The sequence below is a fragment of the Mauremys reevesii genome, linkage group 17 (genome assembly GCF_016161935.1).
Source record: "Mauremys reevesii isolate NIE-2019 linkage group 17, ASM1616193v1, whole genome shotgun sequence".
NCBI lineage: Eukaryota > Metazoa > Chordata > Testudines > Geoemydidae > Mauremys > Mauremys reevesii.
The window spans coordinates 14,472,350-14,492,788 of NC_052639.1; positions in this window are offsets into that span (position 1 = coordinate 14,472,350).

Consider the following 20,439-nt stretch of genomic DNA (forward strand, 5'->3'; position numbering starts at 1 on the left):
CCTCTAATTTGTTGTCCGTGTGCGGAATGAATTGTGTTGTGCGCACCAATATGGAGGTGAGGTGTGACACATCACCTGTATATTGGTGCACGTTACAAAATTCATTCTGCACATGGATGTGTGACGAGGCGGTTCTGGCGGGACCCAACTGAGAGTGCCAAATCAGGACCAATTGCTCAAACAGGGCAGTCACAGCCCTAGGCTGGGGTTTTTCCACCTCTAAGGCAAACCAAACCAGCCACACAAAGAGGACTTCGGTCTCACCCCACTGGCTAACCACAAGTCACACGAGCAATTTCCTTAGACACTCCAGTCTCCCAGTATCACCACCAGTGCACTCGTCCTGGGGATGAATGGTTATGAAAACCAACACCCCAATAAAAGAAAAAGGTTCCCTCGATCCCAAAGGACCAAGCCCCAGACCCAGGTCAATATACACATCAGATCTTACCCACAAATCACGCTGTTGCCAATCCTTTAGAATCTAAAATCTAAAGGTTTATTTACAAAGGGAAAAAGGTAGAGCTGAGAGCTAGAATTGGTTAAATGGAATCAACTCCATACAGCAATGGCAAAGTTCTTAGTTCAGGCTTGCAGCAGCGATGGCATAAACTGCAGGTTCCAATCAAGTCTCTGGAACATCCCCCGCTGGGATGGGCCATTCAGTCCTTTGTGCAGAGCTTCAGCTTGTAGCAAAGTCCCTCCAGAGGGAAGAAGCAGGAGTGAAGACCAGATGGAGATGATACATCAGCCTTATACAGGGGTGAGCTGGAGCCGGGTCGCACCGGTTCACACGAACCGGGTGTTAAATTGAGAAGCGGTTTTAGAACCGCTTGTTAACTGGCTGCCCTGCGAGGGAAGCTGTGAAGGGCTCTGGCTGAGAAGGGTGTAATTCCTCCTCCCGGCCGCCGGGGGGCGCTGCGCTGCGCTGCGGGAGCCATGTGAGCTGCCTCCTGGCCCTGCTGCTGCTGCTGCTCCTCGGAGCTCTGGCCCTGGGGCTCGCGCTGCTGCCAGGTGAGTCCCCGAGGGGGGGGGAGGGGGCTGCTCCCAGCCGGTCCCGTGTGTGAGTGTCCGGCTGCCTCCTGCTGCTCCCAGCCCCGCCCCCCCGTGTGAGTGTCTGTGACCCCGCCCCCTGCCCCCCTGCCCCCGCCCCGCCCACAGCCCCCCCCGCCCCTGCCCCAGCCCCCCCCCCAGCCCCCCCCTCCCCCCCCTGGACATGCCTGGGGGTGAGGCACAGGCCCTGGGGGGGGGCTGAGCACAGCGCACAGCTCTGTGGGTGAGGCACAGGCCCTGGGGGGGAGCTGGCTGAGCACAGCGCACAGCTCTGTGGGTGAGGCACAGGCCCGGGGGGGGGCTGAGCACAGCGCACAGCTCTGTGGGTGAGGCACAGGCCCTGGGGGGGAGCTGGCTGAGCACAGCGCACAGCTCTGTGGGTGAGGCACAGGCCCTGGGGGGGCTGAGCACAGCGCACAGCTCTGTGGGTGAGGCACAGGCCCTGGGGGCTGAGCACAGCGCACAGCTCTGTGGGTGAGGCACAGGCCCTGGGGGGCTGAGCACAGCGCACAGCTCTGTGGGTGAGGCACAGGCCCTGGGGCTGGCTGAGCACAGCGCACAGCTCTGTGGGTGAGGCACAGGCCCTGGGGCTGAGCACAGCGCACAGCTCTGTGGGTGAGGCACAGGCCCTGGGGGGCTGAGCACAGCGCACAGCTCTGTGGGTGAGGCACAGGCCCTGGGGCTGAGCACAGCGCACAGCTCTGTGGGTGAGGCACAGGCCCTGGGGCTGAGCACTGCGTACAGCTCTGTGGGTGAGGCACAGGCCCTGGGGCTGAGCACAGCGCACAGCTCTGTGGGTGAGGCACAGGCCCTGGGGGCGGGCTGAGCACAGCGCACAGCTCTGTGGGTGAGGCACAGGCCCTGGAGGGCTGAGCACAGCGCACAGCTCTGTGGGTGAGGCACAGGCCCTGGGGGGCTGAGCACAGCGCACAGCTCTGTGGGTGAGACACAGGCCCTGGGGGCTGTCTGAGCACAGCGCACCGCTCTGTGGGTGAGGCACAGGCCCTGGGGGGGGCTGAGCACAGCGCACAGCTCTGTGGGTGAGGCACAGGCCCTGGGGGGGGGGCTGAGCACAGCGCACAGCTCTGTGGGTGAGGCACAGGCCCGGGGGGGGGGCTGGCTGAGCACAGCGCACAGCTCTGTGGGTGAGGCACAGGCCCTGGGGGGGGGCTGGCTGAGCACAGCGCACAGCTCTGTGGGTGAGGCACAGGCCCTGGGGGGCTGGCTGAGCACAGCGCACAGCTCTGTGGGTGAGGCACAGGCCCTGGGGGGGGGGCTGAGCACAGCGCACAGCTCTGTGGGTGAGGCACAGGCCCTGGGGGGGGGCTGAGCACAGCGCACAGCTCTGTGGGTGAGGCACAGGCCCTGGGGGGGGCTGAGCACAGCGCACAGCTCTGTGGGTGAGGCACAGGCCCTGGGGGGGGGCTGAGCACAGCGCACAGCTCTGTGGGTGAGGCACAGGCCCTGGGGGGAGCTGGCTGAGCACAGCGCACAGCTCTGTGGGTGAGGCACAGGCCCTGGGGCTGGCTGAGCACAGCGCACAGCTCTGTGGGTGAGGCACAGGCCCGGGGGGGGGGCGGGCTGAGCACAGCGCACAGCTCTGTGGGTGAGGCACAGGCCCGGGGGGGGGCTGAGCACAGCGCACAGCTCTGTGGGTGAGGCACAGGCCCTGGGGGGGCTGAGCACAGTGCACAGCTCTGTGGGTGAGGCACAGGCCCTGGGGCTGAGCACAGCCCACAGCTCTGTGGGTGAGGCACAGGCCCTGTTGGGGGGCTGGCTGAGCACAGCGCACAGCTCTGTGGGTGAGGCACAGGCCCTGGGGAGCTGGCTGAGCACAGCGCACAGCTCTGTGGGTGAGGCACAGGCCCTGGGGCTGGCTGAGCACAGCGCACAGCACTGTGGGTGACGCATTGGCCCTGGGGGGGCGCTGAGCACAGCGCACAGCTCTGTGGGTGAGGCACAGGCCCTCGGGCTGAGCACAGCGCACAGCTCTGTGGGTGAGGCACAGGCCCTGGGAGCTGGCTGAGCACAGCGCACAGCTCTGTGGGTGAGGCACAGGCCCTGGGGAGCTGGCTGAGCACAGCGCACAGCTCTGTGGGTGAGGCACAGGCCCTGGGGCTGAGCACAGCGCACAGCTCTGTGGGTGAGGCACAGGCCCTGGGGGGGCTGAGCACAGCGCACAGCTCTGTGGGTGAGGCACAGGCCCTGGGGCTGAGCACAGCGCACAGCTCTGTGGGTGAGGCACAGGCCCTGGGGGCTGGCTGAGCACAGCGCACAGCTCTGTGGGTGAGGCACAGGCCCTGGGGGTAGCTGGCTGAGCACAGCGCACAGCTCTGTGGGTGAGGCACAGGCCCTGTGGGGGAGGGGGGGGGCTGAACACAGCGCACAGCTCTGTGGGTGAGGCACAGGCCCTGGGGGGGGGGCTGAGCACAGCGCACAGCTCTGTGGGTGAGGCACAGGCCCTGGGGGGGGCTGGCTGAGCACAGCGCACAGCTCTGTGGGTGAGGCACAGGCCCTGGGGGGGGCTGAGCACAGCGCACAGCTCTGTGGGTGAGGCACAGGCCCTGGGGGGGGCTGAGCACAGCGCACAGCTCTGTGGGTGAGGCACAGGCCCTGGGGGGCTGGCTGAGCACAGCGCACAGCTCTGTGGGTGAGGCACAGGCCCTGGGGGGGGGGCTGGCTGAGCACAGCGCACAGCTCTGTGGGTGAGGCACAGGCCCGGGGGGGGGGGCTGGCTGAGCACAGCGCACAGCTCTGTGGGTGAGGCACAGGCCCTGGGGTGGGGGCTGAGCACAGCGCACAGCTCTGTGGGTGAGGCACAGGCCCGGGGGCTGGCTGAGCACAGCGCACAGCTCTGTGGGTGAGGCACAGGCCCTGGGGGGGGCTGAGCACAGCGCACAGCTCTGTGGGTGAGGCACAGGCCCTGGGGAGGGAGCTGGCTGAGCACAGCGCACAGCTCTGTGGGTGAGGCACAGGCCCTGGGGCTGGCTGAGCACAGCGCACAGCTCTGTGGGTGAGGCACAGGCCCTGGGGCTGAGCACAGCGCACAGCTCTGTGGGTGAGGCACAGGCCCTGGGGCTCGCTGAGCACACCGCACAGCTCTGTGGGTGAGCCACCCGCCCTGGCGGGGGCTGGCTGAGCACAGTGCACAGCTCTGTGGGTGAGGCACAGGCCCTGGGGGGCTGAGCACAGCGCACAGCTCTGTGGGTGAGGCACAGGCCCTGGGGGCTGGCTGAGCACAGCGCACAGCTCTGTGGGTGAGGCACAGGCCCTGGGGCTGGCTGAGCACAGCGCACAGCTCTGTGGGTGAGGCACAGGCCCTGGGGGCTTGCTGAGCACAGCGCACAGCTCTGTGGTTGAGGCACAGGCCCTGGGGGCTGAGCACAGCGCACAGCTCTGTGGGTGAGGCACAGGCCCTGGGGGCTGGCTGAGCACAGCGCACAGCTCTGTGGGTGAGGCACAGGCCCTGGGGTGGGGCTGAGCACAGCGCACAGCTCTGTGGGTGAGGCACAGGCCCTGGGGCTGGCTGAGCACAGCGCACAGCTCTGTGGGTGAGGCACAGGCCCTGGGGGCTGAGCACAGCGCACCGCTCTGTGGGTAAGGCACAGGCCCTGGGGGGGCTGAGCACAGCGCACAGCTCTGTGGGTGAGGCACAGGCCCTGGGGGTGGCTGAGCACAGCGCACAGCTCTGTGGGTGAGGCACAGGCCCTGGGGGGGTGGCTGAGCACAGCGCACAGCTCTGTGGGTGAGGCACAGGCCCTGGGCGGGGGGGCTGGCTGAGCACAGCGCACAGCTCTGTGGGTGAGGCACAGGCCCTGGGGGCTGGCTGAGCACAGCGCACAGCTCTGTGGGTGAGGCACAGGCCCTGGGGGCTGAGCACAGCGCACAGCTCTGTGGGTGAGGCACAGGCCCTGGGGCTGGCTGAGCACAGCGCACAGCTCTGTGGGTGAGGCACAGGCCCTGGGGCTGAGCACAGCGCACAGCTCTGTGGGTGAGGCACAGGCCCTGGGGCTGGCTGAGCACAGCGCACAGCTCTGTGGGTGAGGCACAGGCCCTGGGGCTGGCTGAGCACAGCGCACAGCTCTGTGGGTGAGGCACAGGCCCTGGGGGGCTGAGCACAGCGCACAGCTCTGTGGGTGAGGCACAGGCCCTGGGGGCTGGCTGAGCACAGCGCACAGCTCTGTGGGTGAGGCACAGGCCCTGGGGGGCTGGCTGAGCACACCGCACACCACTGTGTGTGAGGCACAGGCCCTGGGGGGTGCTGAGCACAGCGCACAGCTCTGTGGGTGAGGCACAGGCCCTGGGGGGCGGGCTGAGCACAGCGCACAGCTCTGTGTGTGAGGCACAGGCCCTGGGAGGGGGGGGCTGAGCACAGCGCACAGCGCACAGCTCTGTGGGTGAGGCACAGGCCCTGGGGGGGAGCTGGCTGAGCACAGCGCACAGCTCTGTGGGTGAGGCACAGGCCCTGGGGGGCTGAGCACAGCGCACAGCTCTGTGGGTGAGGCACAGGCCCTGGGGGCTGAGCACAGCGCACAGCTCTGTGGGTGAGGCACAGGCCCTGGGGGGCTGGCTGAGCACAGCGCACAGCTCTGTGGGTGAGGCACAGGCCCTGGGGGCTGGCTGAGCACAGCGCACAGCTCTGTGGGTGAGGCACAGGCCCTGGGGGGCTGAGCACAGCGCACAGCTCTGTGGGTGAGGCACAGGCCCTGGGGCTGGCTGAGCACAGCGCACAGCTCTGTGGGTGAGGCACAGGCCCTGGGGGCTGGCTGAGCACAGCGCACAGCTCTGTGGGTGAGGCACAGGCCCTGGGGGCTGGCTGAGCACAGCGCACAGCTCTGTGGGTGAGGCACAGGCCCTGGGGGGCTGAGCACAGCGCACAGCTCTGTGGGTGAGGCACAGGCCCTGGGGGGGCTGAGCACAGCGAACAGCTCTGTGGGTGAGGCACAGGCCCTGGGGCTGAGCACAGCGCACAGCTCTGTGGGTGAGGCACAGGCCCTGGGGCTGGCTGAGCACAGCGCACAGCTCTGTGGGTGAGGCACAGGCCCTGGGGCTGGCTGAGCACAGCGCACAGCTCTGTGGGTGAGGCACAGGCCCTGGGGCTGGGTGAGCACAGCGCACAGCTCTGTGGGTGAGGCACAGGCCCTGGGGCTGGCTGAGCACAGCGCACAGCTCTGTGGGTGAGGCACAGGCCCTGGGGCTGGCTGAGCACAGCGCACAGCTCTGTGGGTGAGGCACAGGCCCTGGGGCTGGCTGAGCACAGCGCACAGCTCTGTGGGTGAGGCACAGGCCCTGGGGGGCGGAGCACCGCGCACAGCTCTGTGGGTGCGGCACCGGCCCTGGGGGTGGCTGAGCACAGCGCACAGCTCTGTGGGTGAGGCACAGGCCCTGGGGGTGGCTGAGCACAGCGCACAGCTCTGTGGGTGAGGCACAGGCCCTGGGGGTGGCTGAGCACAGCGCACAGCTCTGTGGGTGAGGCACAGGCCCTGGGGCTGGCTGAGCACAGCGCACAGCTCTGTGGGTGAGGCACAGGCCCTGGGGCTGAGCACAGCGCACAGCTCTGTGGGTGAGGCACAGGCCCTGTGGTGGGGGGGCTGAGCACAGCGCACAGCTCTGTGGGTGAGGCACAGGCCCGGGGGGGGGGTGGGGGGGCTGAGCACAGCGCACAGCTCTGTGGGTGAGGCACAGGCCCTGGGGGGGGCTGGCTGAGCACAGCGCACAGCTCTGTGGGTGAGGCACAGGCCCTGGGGGTGGGTGAGGCACAGGCCCTGGGGGGGGCTGAGCACAGCGCACAGCTCTGTGGGTGAGGCACAGGCCCTGGGGGGGGGCTGGCTGAGCACAGCGCACAGCTCTGTGGGTGAGGCACAGGCCCTGGGGGCTGGCTGAGCACAGCGCACAGCTCTGTGGGTGAGGCACAGGCCCTGGGGGGCCGACCACAGCGCACCGCCCCGTGGGTGCCGCCCCGGCCCGGGGCCGGGGGCTGAGCACAGCGCACAGCTCTGTGGGTGAGGCACAGGCCCTGGGGCTGGCTGAGCACAGCGCACAGCTCTGTGGGTGAGGCACAGGCCCTGGGGCTGGCTGAGCACAGCGCACAGCTCTGTGGGTGAGGCACAGGCCCTGGGGCTGGCTGAGCACAGCGCACAGCTCTGTGGGTGAGGCACAGGCCCTGGGGGCTGGCTGAGCACAGCGCACAGCTCTGTGGGTGAGGCACAGGCCCTGGGGGGCTGAGCACAGCGCACAGCTCTGTGGGTGAGGCACAGGCCCTGGGGCTGGCTGAGCACAGCGCACAGCTCTGTGGGTGAGGCACAGGCCCTGGGGCTGGCTGAGCACAGCGCACAGCTCTGTGGGTGAGGCACAGGCCCTGGGGGCTGGCTGAGCACAGCGCACAGCTCTGTGGGTGAGGCACAGGCCCTGGGGCTGAGCACAGCGCACAGCTCTGTGGGTGACGCACAGGCCCTGGGGGGGCTGAGCACAGCGCACAGCTCTGTGGGTGAGGCACAGGCCCTGGGGGCTGGCTGAGCACAGCGCACAGCTCTGTGGGTGAGGCACAGGCCCTGGGGCTGGCTGAGCACAGCGCACAGCTCTGTGGGTGAGGCACAGGCCCTGGGGCTGGCTGAGCACCGCGCACAGCTCTGTGGGTGAGGCACAGGCCCTGGGAGGGGGCTGAGCACAGCGCACAGCTCTGTGGGTGAGGCACAGGCCCTGGGGGGGGGCTGAGCACAGCGCACAGCTCTGTGGGTGAGGCACAGGCCCTGGGGGGGCTGGCTGAGCACAGCGCACAGCTCTGTGGGTGAGGCACAGGCCCTGGGGGCTGAGCACAGCGCACAGCTCTGTGGGTGAGGCACAGGCCCTGGGGGCTGAGCACAGCGCACAGCTCTGTGGGTGAGGCACAGGCCCTGGGGGCTGGCTGAGCACAGCGCACAGCTCTGTGGGTGAGGCACAGGCCCTGGGGCTGGCTGAGCACAGCGCACAGCTCTGTGGGTGAGGCACAGGCCCTGGGGGCTGGCTGAGCACAGCGCACAGCTCTGTGGGTGAGGCACAGGCCCTGGGGCTGAGCACAGCGCACAGCTCTGTGGGTGAGGCACAGGCCCTGGGGGCTGAGCACAGCGCACAGCTCTGTGGGTGAGGCACAGGCCCTGGGGCTGAGCACAGCGCACAGCTCTGTGGGTGAGGCACAGGCCCTGGGGGCTGGCTGAGCACAGCGCACAGCTCTGTGGGTGAGGCACAGGCCCTGGGGCTGGCTGAGCACAGCGCACAGCTCTGTGGGTGAGGCACAGGCCCTGGGGGCTGAGCACAGCGCACAGCTCTGTGGGTGAGGCACAGGCCCTGGGGGCTGAGCACAGCGCACAGCTCTGTGGGTGAGGCACAGGCCCTGGGGCTGAGCACAGCGCACAGCTCTGTGGGTGAGGCACAGGCCCTGGGGGCTGGCTGAGCACAGCGCACAGCTCTGTGGGTGAGGCACAGGCCCTGGGGCTGAGCACAGCGCACAGCTCTGTGGGTGAGGCACAGGCCCTGGGGCTGGCTGAGCACAGCGCACAGCTCTGTGGGTGAGGCACAGGCCCTGGGGCTGGCTGAGCACAGCGCACAGCTCTGTGGGTGAGGCACAGGCCCTGGGGCTGGCTGAGCACAGCGCACAGCTCTGTGGGTGAGGCACAGGCCCTGGGGAGCTGGCTGAGCACAGCGCACAGCTCTGTGGGTGAGGCACAGGCCCTGGGGGGAGCTGGCTGAGCACAGCGCACAGCTCTGTGGGTGAGGCACAGGCCCTGGGGGGGGGGGGGCTGAGCACAGCGCACAGCTCTGTGGGTGAGGCACAGGCCGTGGGGGTGGCTGAGCACCGCGCACAGCTCTGTGGGTGAGGCACAGGCCCTGGGGGTGGCTGAGCACAGCGCACAGCTCTGTGGGTGAGGCACAGGCCCTGGGGGGCTGAGCACAGCGCACAGCTCTGTGGGTGAGGCACAGGCCCTGGGGGGGGCGGGCTGAGCACCGCGCCCACCTCGGTGGGTGAGGCACCGGCCCGGGGGGTCGCTGGCTGAGCACAGCGCACAGCTCTGTGGGTGAGGCACAGGCCCTGGGGGGGGCTGAGCACAGCGCACAGCTCTGTGGGGGAGGCACAGGCGCTGGGGAGCTGAGCACAGCGCACAGCTCTGTGGGTGAGGCACAGGCCCTGGGGCTGAGCACAGCGCACAGCTCTGTGGGTGAGGCACAGGCCCTGGGGGCTGAGCACCGCGCACAGCTCTGTGGGTGAGGCACAGGCCCTGGGGCTGAGCACAGCGCACAGCTCTGTGTGTGAGGCACAGGCCCTGGGGGGGCTGAGCACAGCGCACAGCTCTGTGGGTGAGGCACAGGCCCTGGGGCTGGCTGAGCACAGCGCACAGCTCTGTGGGTGAGGCACAGGCCCTGGGGCTGAGCACAGCGCACAGCTCTGTGGGTGAGGCACAGGCCCTGGGGGCTGAGCACAGCGCACAGCTCTGTGGGTGAGGCACAGGCCCTGGGGCTGGCTGAGCACAGCGCACAGCTCTGTGGGTGAGGCACAGGCCCTGGGGGCTGGCTGAGCACAGCGCACAGCTCTGTGGGTGAGGCACAGGCCCTGGGGCTGGCTGAGCACAGCGCACAGCTCTGTGGGTGAGGCACAGGCCCTGGGGCTGAGCACAGCGCACAGCTCTGGGGGTGAGGCACAGGCCCTGGGGCTGGCTGAGCACAGCGCACAGCTCTGTGGGTGAGGCACAGGCCCTGGGGCTGAGCACAGCGCACAGCTCTGTGGGTGAGGCACAGGCCCTGGGGCTGGCTGAGCACAGCGCACAGCTCTGTGGGTGAGGCACAGGCCCTGGGGCTGGCTGAGCACAGCGCACAGCTCTGTGGGTGAGGCACAGGCCCTGGGGCTGAGCACAGCGCACAGCTCTGTGGGTGAGGCACAGGCCCTGGGGGGCTGAGCACAGCGCACAGCTCTGTGGGTGAGGCACAGGCCCTGGGGCTGAGCACAGCGCACAGCTCTGTGGGTGAGGCACAGGCCCTGGGGGCTGGCTGAGCACAGCGCACAGCTCTGTGGGTGAGGCACAGGCCCTGGGGGCTGGCTGAGCACAGCGCACAGCTCTGTGGGTGAGGCACAGGCCCTGGGGCTGGCTGAGCACAGCGCACAGCTCTGTGGGTGAGGCACAGGCCCTGGGGGGCTGAGCACAGCGCACAGCTCTGTGGGTGAGGCACAGGCCCTGGGGCTGAGCACAGCGCACAGCTCTGTGGGTGAGGCACAGGCCCTGGGGCTGGCTGAGCACAGCGCACAGCTCTGTGGGTGAGGCACAGGCCCTGGGGCTGAGCACAGCGCACAGCTCTGTGGGTGAGGCACAGGCCCTGGGGGCTGAGCACAGCGCACAGCTCTGTGGGTGAGGCACAGGCCCTGGGGCTGAGCACAGCGCACAGCTCTGTGGGTGAGGCACAGGCCCTGGGGGGGCTGAGCACAGCGCACAGCTCTGTGGGTGAGGCACAGGCCCTGGGGGCTGGCTGAGCACAGCGCACAGCTCTGTGGGTGAGGCACAGGCCCTGGGGCTGGCTGAGCACAGCGCACAGCTCTGTGGGTGAGGCACAGGCCCTGGGGGCTGGCTGAGCACAGCGCACAGCTCTGTGGGTGAGGCACAGGCCCTGGGGGCTGGCTGAGCACAGCGCACAGCTCTGTGGGTGAGGCACAGGCCCTGGGGCTGAGCACAGCGCACAGCTCTGTGGGTGAGGCACAGGCCCTGGGGCTGGCTGAGCACAGCGCACAGCTCTGTGGGTGAGGCACAGGCCCTGGGGCTGGCTGAGCACAGCGCACAGCTCTGTGGGTGAGGCACAGGCCCTGGGGGGCTGAGCACAGCGCACAGCTCTGTGGGTGAGGCACAGGCCCTGGGGGGCTGAGCACAGCGCACAGCTCTGTGGGTGAGGCACAGGCCCTGGGGCTGGCTGAGCACAGCGCACAGCTCTGTGGGTGAGGCACAGGCCCTGGGAGCTGAGCACAGCGCACAGCTCTGTGGGTGAGGCACAGGCCCTGGGGCTGGCTGAGCACAGCGCACAGCTCTGTGGGTGAGGCACAGGCCCTGGGGCTGGCTGAGCACAGCGCACAGCTCTGTGGGTGAGGCACAGGCCCTGGGGGGGCTGAGCACAGCGCACAGCTCTGTGGGTGAGGCACAGGCCCTGGGGCTGGCTGAGCACAGCGCACAGCTCTGTGGGTGAGGCACAGGCCCTGGGGCTGGCTGAGCACAGCGCACAGCTCTGTGGGTGAGGCACAGGCCCTGGGGCTGGCTGAGCACAGCGCACAGCTCTGTGGGTGAGGCACAGGCCCGGGGGGGGGGGGCTGAGCACCGCCCACCGCTCTGTGGGTGAGGCACAGGCCCTGGGGGCGGTGGCTGAGCACAGCGCACAGCTCTGTGGGTGAGGCACAGGCCCTGGGGCTGAGCACAGCGCCCAGCTCTGTGGGTGAGGCACAGGCCCTGGGGGGGGGGCTGAGCACAACACACAGCTCTGTGGGTGAGGCACAGGCCCTGGGGGGGTGGCGGCTGAGCCCAGCGCCCAGCGCGGTGGGTGAGGGACAGGCCCGGGGGGGGGGCTGAGCACAGCGCACAGCTCTGTGGGTGAGGCACAGGCCCTGGGGCTGAGCACAGCGCACAGCTCTGTGGGTGAGGCACAGGCCCTGGGGCTGAGCACAGCGCACAGCTCTGTGGGTGAGGCACAGGCCCTGGGGCTGGCTGAGCACAGCGCACAGCTCTGTGGGTGAGGCACAGGCCCTGGGGGCTGAGCACAGCGCACAGCTCTGTGGGTGAGGCACAGGCCCTGGGGGGCTGAGCACAGCGCACAGCTCTGTGGGTGAGGCACAGGCCCTGGGGCTGGCTGAGCACAGCGCACAGCTCTGTGGGTGAGGCACAGGCCCTGGGGCTGGCTGAGCACAGCGCACAGCTCTGTGGGTGAGGCACAGGCCCTGGGGCTGAGCACAGCGCACAGCTCTGTGGGTGAGGCACAGGCCCTGGGGCTGGCTGAGCACAGCGCACAGCTCTGTGGGTGAGGCACAGGCCCTGGGGGGCTGAGCACAGCGCACAGCTCTGTGGGTGAGGCACAGGCCCTGGGGCTGAGCACAGCGCACAGCTCTGTGGGTGAGGCACAGGCCCTGGGGGCTGAGCACAGCGCACAGCTCTGTGGGTGAGGCACAGGCCCTGGGGCTGGCTGAGCACAGCGCACAGCTCTGTGGGTGAGGCACAGGCCCTGGGGGGCTGAGCACAGCGCACAGCTCTGTGGGTGAGGCACAGGCCCTGGGGCTGGCTGAGCACAGCGCACAGCTCTGTGGGTGAGGCACAGGCCCTGGGGCTGAGCACAGCGCACAGCTCTGTGGGTGAGGCACAGGCCCTGGGGGCTGAGCACAGCGCACAGCTCTGTGGGTGAGGCACAGGCCCTGGGGCTGGCTGAGCACAGCGCACAGCTCTGTGGGTGAGGCACAGGCCCTGGGGGGGGGGGGGGCTGGCCCCAGCCCACGGCTCTGTGGGTGTGGCACAGGCCCGGGGGGGGGGGCGGTGCACAGCGCACAGCTCGGTGGGTGAGGCCCAGGCCCTGGGGAGCTGGCTGAGCACAGCGCACAGCTCTGTGGGTGAGGCACAGGCCCTGCGGGGGCTGAGCACAGCGCACAGCTCTGTGGGTGAGGCACAGGCCCTGGGGCTGAGCACAGCGCACAGCTCTGTGGGTGAGGCACAGGCCCTGGGGGGGGGCTGAGCACAGCGCACAGCTCTGTGGGTGAGGCACAGGCCCTGGGGCTGGATGAGCACAGCGCACAGCTCTGTGGGTGAGGCACAGGCCCTGGGGGGCTGAGCACAGCGCACAGCTCTGTGGGTGAGGCACAGGCCCTGGGGCTGAGCACAGCGCACAGCTCTGTGGGTGAGGCACAGGCCCTGGGGCTGAGCACAGCGCACAGCTCTGTGGGTGAGGCACAGGCCCTGGGGCTGGCTGAGCACAGCGCACAGCTCTGTGGGTGAGGCACAGGCCCTGGGGGGCTGAGCACAGCGCACAGCTCTGTGGGTGAGGCACAGGCCCTGGGGTGGCTGAGCACAGCGCACAGCTCTGTGGGTGAGGCACAGGCCCTGGGGGGCTGAGCACAGCGCACAGCTCTGTGGGTGAGGCACAGGCCCTGGGGGGCTGAGCACAGCGCACAGCTCTGTGGGTGCGGCACAGGCCCTGGGGCTGGCTGAGCACAGCGCACAGCTCTGTGGGTGAGGCACAGGCCCTGGGGCTGGCTGAGCACAGCGCACAGCTCTGTGGGTGAGGCACAGGCCCTGGGGCTGAGCACAGCGCACAGCTCTGTGGGTGAGGCACAGGCCCTGGGGGCTGGCTGAGCACAGCGCACAGCTCTGTGGGTGAGGCACAGGCCCTGGGGCTGGCTGAGCACAGCGCACAGCTCTGTGGGTGAGGCACAGGCCCTGGGGCTGGCTGAGCACAGCGCACAGCTCTGTGGGTGAGGCACAGGCCCTGGGGGGCTGAGCACAGCGCACAGCTCTGTGGGTGAGGCACAGGCCCTGGGGCTGGCTGAGCACAGCGCACAGCTCTGTGGGTGAGGCACAGGCCCTGGGGGCTGAGCACAGCGCACAGCTCTGTGGGTGAGGCACAGGCCCTGGGGCTGAGCACAGCGCACAGCTCTGTGGGTGAGGCACAGGCCCTGGGGAGCTGGCTGAGCACAGCGCACAGCTCTGTGGGTGAGGCACAGGCCCTGGGGGCTGGCTGAGCACAGCGCACAGCTCTGTGGGTGAGGCACAGGCCCTGGGGGCTGGCTGAGCACAGCGCACAGCTCTGTGGGTGAGGCACAGGCCCTGGGGCTGAGCACAGCGCACAGCTCTGTGGGTGAGACACAGGCCCTGGGGGCTGGCTGAGCACAGCGCACAGCTCTGTGGGTGAGGCACAGGCCCTGGGGCTGGCTGAGCACAGCGCACAGCTCTGTGGGTGGGGCACAGGCCCTGGGGGCGGGCTGAGCACAGCGCACAGCTCTGTGGGTGAGGCACAGGCCCTGGGGGGGCTGAGCACAGCGCACAGCTCTGTGGGTGAGGCACAGGACCTGGGGCTGGCTGAGCACAGCGCACAGCTCTGTGGGTGAGGCACAGGCCCTGGGGCTGGCTGAGCACAGCGCACAGCTCTGTGGGTGAGTCACAGGCCCTGGGGGGGCTGAGCACAGCGCACAGCTCTGTGGGTGAGGCACAGGCCCTGGGGCTGAGCACAGCGCACAGCTCTGTGGGTGAGGCACAGGCCCTGGGGCGGGGGCTGAGCACAGCGCACAGCTCTGTGGGTGAGGCACAGGCCCTGGGGCTGAGCACAGCGCACAGCTCTGTGGGTGAGGCACAGGCCCTGGGGGCTGGCTGAGCACAGCGCACAGCTCTGTGGGTGCGGCACAGGCCCTGGGGGCTGGCTGAGCACAGCGCACAGCTCTGTGGGTGAGGCACAGGCCCTGGGGGCTGAGCACAGCGCACAGCTCTGTGGGTGAGGCACAGGCCCTGGGGCTGGCTGAGCACAGCGCACAGCTCTGTGGGTGAGGCACAGGCCCTGGGGCTGGCTGAGCACAGCGCACAGCTCTGTGGGTGAGGCACAGGCCCTGGGGGCTGGCTGAGCACAGCGCACAGCTCTGTGGGTGAGGCACAGGCCCTGGGGCTGGCTGAGCACAGCGCACAGCGCTGTGGGTGCGGCACCGGCCCTGGGGGGCTGAGCACAGCGCACAGCTCTGTGGGTGAGGCACAGGCCCTGGGGCTGAGCACAGCGCACAGCTCTGTGGGTGAGGCACAGGCCCTGGGGCTGAGCACAGCGCACAGCTCTGTGGGTGAGGCACAGGCCCTGGGGCTGAGCACAGCGCACAGCTCTGTGGGTGAGGCACAGGCCCTGGGGGCTGGCTGAGCACAGCGCACAGCTCTGTGGGTGAGGCACAGGCCCTGGGGCTGGCTGAGCACAGCGCACAGCTCTGTGGGTGAGGCACAGGCCCTGGGGCTGAGCACAGCGCACAGCTCTGTGGGTGAGGCACAGGCCCTGGGGGCTGAGCACAGCGCACAGCTCTGTGGGTGAGGCACAGGCCCTGGGCGGGGGCTGGCTGAGCACAGCGCACAGCTCTGTGGGTGAGGCACAGGCCCTGGGGAGCTGGCTGAGCACAGCGCACAGCTCTGTGGGTGAGGCACAGGCCCTGGGGCTGAGCACAGCGCACAGCTCTGTGGGTGAGGCACAGGCCCTGGGGCTGAGCACAGCGCACAGCTCTGTGGGTGAGGCACAGGCCCTGGGGGGCTGAGCACAGCGCACAGCTCTGTGGGTGAGGCACAGGCCCTGGGGGCTGAGCACAGCGCACAGCTCTGTGGGTGAGGCACAGGCCCTGGGGGGGCTGAGCACAGCGCACAGCTCTGTGGGTGAGGCACAGGCCCTGGGGCGGGGGGGCTGAGCACAGCGCACAGCTCTGTGGGTGAGGCACAGGCCCTGGGGCTGAGCACAGCGCACAGCTCTGTGGGTGAGGCACAGGCCCTGGGGCTGGCTGAGCACAGCGCACAGCTCTGTGGGTGAGGCACAGGCCCTGGGGCTGGCTGAGCACAGCGCACAGCTCTGTGGGTGAGGCACAGGCCCTGGGGAGCTGAGCACAGCGCACAGCTCTGTGGGTGAGGCACAGGCCCTGGGGGCTGGCTGAGCACAGCGCACAGCTCTGTGGGTGAGGCACAGGCCCTGGGGGCTGAGCACAGCGCACAGCTCTGTGGGTGAGGCACAGGCCCTGGGGGGCTGAGCATAGCGCACAGCTCTGTGGGTGAGGCCCAGGCCCTGGGGGGCTGAGCACAGCGCACAGCTCTGTGGGTGAGGCACAGGCCCTGGGGCTGGCTGAGCACAGCGCACAGCTCTGTGGGTGAGGCACAGGCCCTGGGGGCTGGCTGAGCACAGCGCACAGCTCTGTGGGTGAGGCACAGGCCCTGGGGCTGGCTGAGCACAGCGCACAGCTCTGTGGGTGAGGCACAGGCCCTGGGGGGCTGAGCACAGCGCACAGCTCTGTGGGTGAGGCACAGGCCCTGGGGGCTGGCTGAGCACAGCGCACAGCTCTGTGGGTGAGGCACAGGCCCTGGGGGCTGGCTGAGCACTGCGCACAGCTCTGTGGGTGAGGCACAGGCCCTGGGGCTGGCTGAGCACAGCGCACAGCTCTGTGGGTGAGGCACAGGCCCTCGGGGGGCTGAGCACAGCGCACAGCTCTGTGGGTGAGGCACAGGCCCTGGGGGCTGGCTGAGCACAGCGCACAGCTCTGTGGGTGAGGCACAGGCCCTGGGGGGCTGAGCACAGCGCACAGCTCTGTGGGTGAGGCACAGGCCCTGGGGCTGAGCACAGCGCACAGCTCTGTGGGTGAGGCACAGGCCCTGGGGCTGAGCACAGCGCACAGCTCTGTGGGTGAGGCACAGGCCCTGGGGGCTGGCTGAGCACAGCGCACAGCTCTGTGGGTGAGGCACAGGCCCTGGGGTGGCTGAGCACAGCGCACAGCTCTGTGGGTGAGGCACAGGCCCTGGGGCTGGCTGAGCACAGCGCACAGCTCTGTGGGTGAGGCACAGGCCCTGGGGGGAGCTGGCTGAGCACAGCGCACCGCTCTGTGGGTGAGGCACCGGCCCTGGGGGCTGGCTGAGCACAGCGCACAGCTCTGTGGGTGAGGCACAGGCCCTGGGGCTGGCTGAGCACAGCGCACAGCTCTGTGGGTGAGGCACAGGCCCTGGGGCTGAGCACAGCGCACAGCTCTGTGGGTGAGGCACAGGCCCTGGGGCTGGCTGAGCACAGCGCACAGCTCTGTGGGTGAGGCACAGGCCCTGGGGCTGAGCACAGCGCACAGCTCTGTGGGTGAGGCACAGGCCCTGGGGGGGCTGAGCACAGCGCACAGCTCTGTGGGTGAGGCACAGGCCCTGGGGCTGGCTGAGCACAGCGCACAGCTCTGTGGGTGAGGCACAGGCCCTGGGGGGGAGCTGAGCACAGCGCACAGCTCTGTGGGTGAGGCACAGGCCCTGGTGGGGCTGAGCACAGCGCACAGCTCTGTGGGTGAGGCACAGGCCCTGGGGCTGGCTGAGCACAGCGCACAGCTCTGTGGGTGAGGCACAGGCCCTGGGGCTGGCTGAGCACAGCGCACAGCTCTGTGGGTGAGGCACAGGCCCTGGGGGCTGGCTGAGCACAGCGCACAGCTCTGTGGGTGAGGCACAGGCCCTGGGGCTGAGCACAGCGCACAGCTCTGTGGGTGAGGCACAGGCCCTGGGGCTGGCTGAGCACAGCGCACAGCTCTGTGGGTGAGGCACAGGCCCTGGGGTGGCTGAGCACAGCGCACAGCTCTGTGGGTGAGGCACAGGCCCTGGGGCTGAGCACAGCGCACAGCTCTGTGGGTGAGGCACAGGCCCTGGGGGCTGGCTGAGCACAGCGCACAGCTCTGTGGGTGAGGCACAGGCCCTGGGGGCTGGCTGAGCACAGCGCACAGCTCTGTGGGTGAGGCACAGGCCCTGGGGCTGGCTGAGCACAGCGCACAGCTCTGTGGGTGAGGCACAGGCCCTGGGGCTGAGCACAGCGCACAGCTCTGTGGGTGAGGCACAGGCCCTGGGGGCTGAGCACAGCGCACAGCTCTGTGGGTGAGGCACAGGCCCTGGGGCTGAGCACAGCGCACAGCTCTGTGGGTGAGGCACAGGCCCTGGGGAGCTGGCTGAGCACAGCGCACAGCTCTGTGGGTGAGGCACAGGCCCTGGGGCTGAGCACAGCGCACAGCTCTGTGGGTGAGGCACAGGCCCTGGGGCTGGCTGAGCACAGCGCACAGCTCTGTGGGTGAGGCACAGGCCCTGGGGCTGAGCACAGCGCACAGCTCTGTGGGTGAGGCACAGGCCCTGGGGCTGGGGCTGAGCACAGCGCACAGCTCTGTGGGTGAGGCACAGGCCCTGGGGGCTGAGCACAGCGCACAGCTCTGTGGGTGAGGCACAGGCCCTGGGGCTGGCTGAGCACAGCGCACAGCTCTATGGGTGAGGCACAGGCCCTGTGGGGAGCTGGCTGAGCACAGCGCACAGCTCTGTGGGTGAGGCACAGGCCCTGGGGGGAGCTGAGCACAGCGCACAGCTCTGTGGGTGAGGCACAGGCCCTGGGGCTGGCTGAGCACAGCGCACAGCTCTGTGGGTGAGGCACAGGCCCTGGGGCTGAGCACAGCGCACAGCTCTGTGGGTGAGGCACAGGCCCTGGGGGGTGGCTGAGCACAGCGCACATCGCTGGGGGTGAAGCACAGGCCCTGGGGGCTGAGCACAGCGCACAGCTCTGGGGGTGCGGCACCGGCCCGGGGGGGGGCTGCGCACCGCGCCCAGCTCTGTGGGTGAGGCACAGCCGCTGGGGAGGGGGCTGAGCACAGCGCACAGCTCTGTGGGTGAGGCACAGGCCCTTGAGGGGGGCTGAGCACAGCGCACAGCTCTGTGGGTGAGGCACAGGCCCTGGGGGCGGAGCACAGCGCACAGCTCTGTGGGTGAGGCACAGGCCCTGGGCTGGCTGAGCACAGCGCACAGCTCTGTGGGTGAGGCACAGGCCCTGGGGCTGAGCACAGCGCACAGCTCTGTGGGTGAGGCACAGGCCCTGGGGCTGAGCACAGCGCACAGCTCTGTGGGTGAGGCACAGGCCCTGGGGCTGAGCACAGCGCACAGCTCTGTGGGTGAGGCACAGGCCCTGGGGCTGAGCACAGCGCACAGCTCTGTGGGTGAGGCACAGGCGCTGGGGGGCTGAGCACAGCGCACAGCTCTGTGGGTGAGGCACAGGCCCTGGGGGCTGAGCACAGCGCACAGCTCTGTGGGTGAGGCACAGGCCCTGGGGCTGGCTGAGCCCAGCGCACAGCGCTGTGGGGGAGGCCCAGGCCCTGGGGGGCTGGCTGAGCACAGCGCACAGCTCTGTGGGTGAGGCACAGGCCCTGGGGCTGAGCACAGCGCACAGCTCTGTGGGTGAGGCACAGGCCCTGGGGCTGGCTGAGCACAGCGCACAGCTCTGTGGGTGAGGCACAGGCCCTGGGGCTGGCTGAGCACAGCGCACAGCTCTGTGGGTGAGGCACAGGCCCTGGGGGGCTGAGCACAGCGCACAGCTCTGTGGGTGAGGCACAGGCCCTGGGGCTGGCTGAGCACAGCGCACAGCTCTGTGGGTGAGGCACAGGCCCTGGGGCTGAGCACAGCGCACAGCTCTGTGGGTGAGGCACAGGCCCTGGGGCTGAGCACAGCGCACAGCTCTGTGGGTGAGGCACAGGCCCTGGGGGCTGGCTGAGCACAGCGCACAGCTCTGTGGGTGAGGCACAGGCCCTGGGGGCTGGCTGAGCACAGCGCACAGCTCTGTGGGTGAGGCACAGGCCCTGGGGCTGAGCACAGCGCACAGCACTGTGGGTGAGGCACAGGCCCTGGGGCTGGCTGAGCACAGCGCACAGCTCTGTGGGTGAGGCACAGGCCCTGGGGGCTGGCTGAGCACAGCGCACAGCTCTGTGGGTGAGGCACAGGCCCTGGGGCTGGCTGAGCACAGCGCACAGCTCTGTGGGTGAGGCACAGGCCCTGGGGCTGGCTGAGCACAGCGCACAGCTCTGTGGGTGAGGCACAGGCCCTGGGTGGGCTGAGCACAGCGCACAGCTCTGTGGGTGAGGCACAGGCCCTGGGGCTGGCTGAGCACAGCGCACAGCTCTGTGGGTGAGGCACAGGCCCTGGGAGCTGGCTGAGCACAGCGCACAGCTCTGTGGGTGAGGCACAGGCCCTGGGGGGCTGAGCACAGCGCACAGCTCTGTGGGTGAGGCACAGGCCCTGGGGGCTGGCTGAGCACAGCGCACAGCTCTGTGGGTGAGGCACAGGCCCTGGGGCTGAGCACAGCGCACAGCTCTGTGGGTGAGGCACAGGCCCTGGGGCTGAGCACAGCGCACAGCTCTGTGGGTGAGGCACAGGCCCTGGGGCTGAGCACAGCGCACAGCTCTGTGGGTGAGGCACAGGCCCTGGGGCTGGCTGAGCACAGCGCACAGCTCTGTGGGTGAGGCACAGGCCCTGGGGGCTGGCTGAGCACAGCGCACAGCTCTGTGTGTGAGGCACAGGCCCGGGGGGCTGGCTGAGCACAGCGCACAGCTCTGTGGGTGAGGCACAGGCCCTGGGGGGGGCTGGCTGAGCACAGCGCACAGCTCTGTGGGTGAGGCACAGGCCCTGGGCGGGGGGGCTGAGCACAGCGCACAGCTCTGTGGGTGAGGCACAGGCCCTGGGGCTGAGCACAGCGCACAGCTCTGTGGGTGAGGCACAGGCCCTGGGGGGCTGCGCACAGCGCACAGCTCTGTGGGTGAGGAACAGGCCCTGGGGGCTGGCTGAGCACAGCGCACTGCTCTGTGGGTGAGGAAATGGCCCTGGGGGCTGGCTGAGCACAGCGCACAGCTCTGTGGGTGAG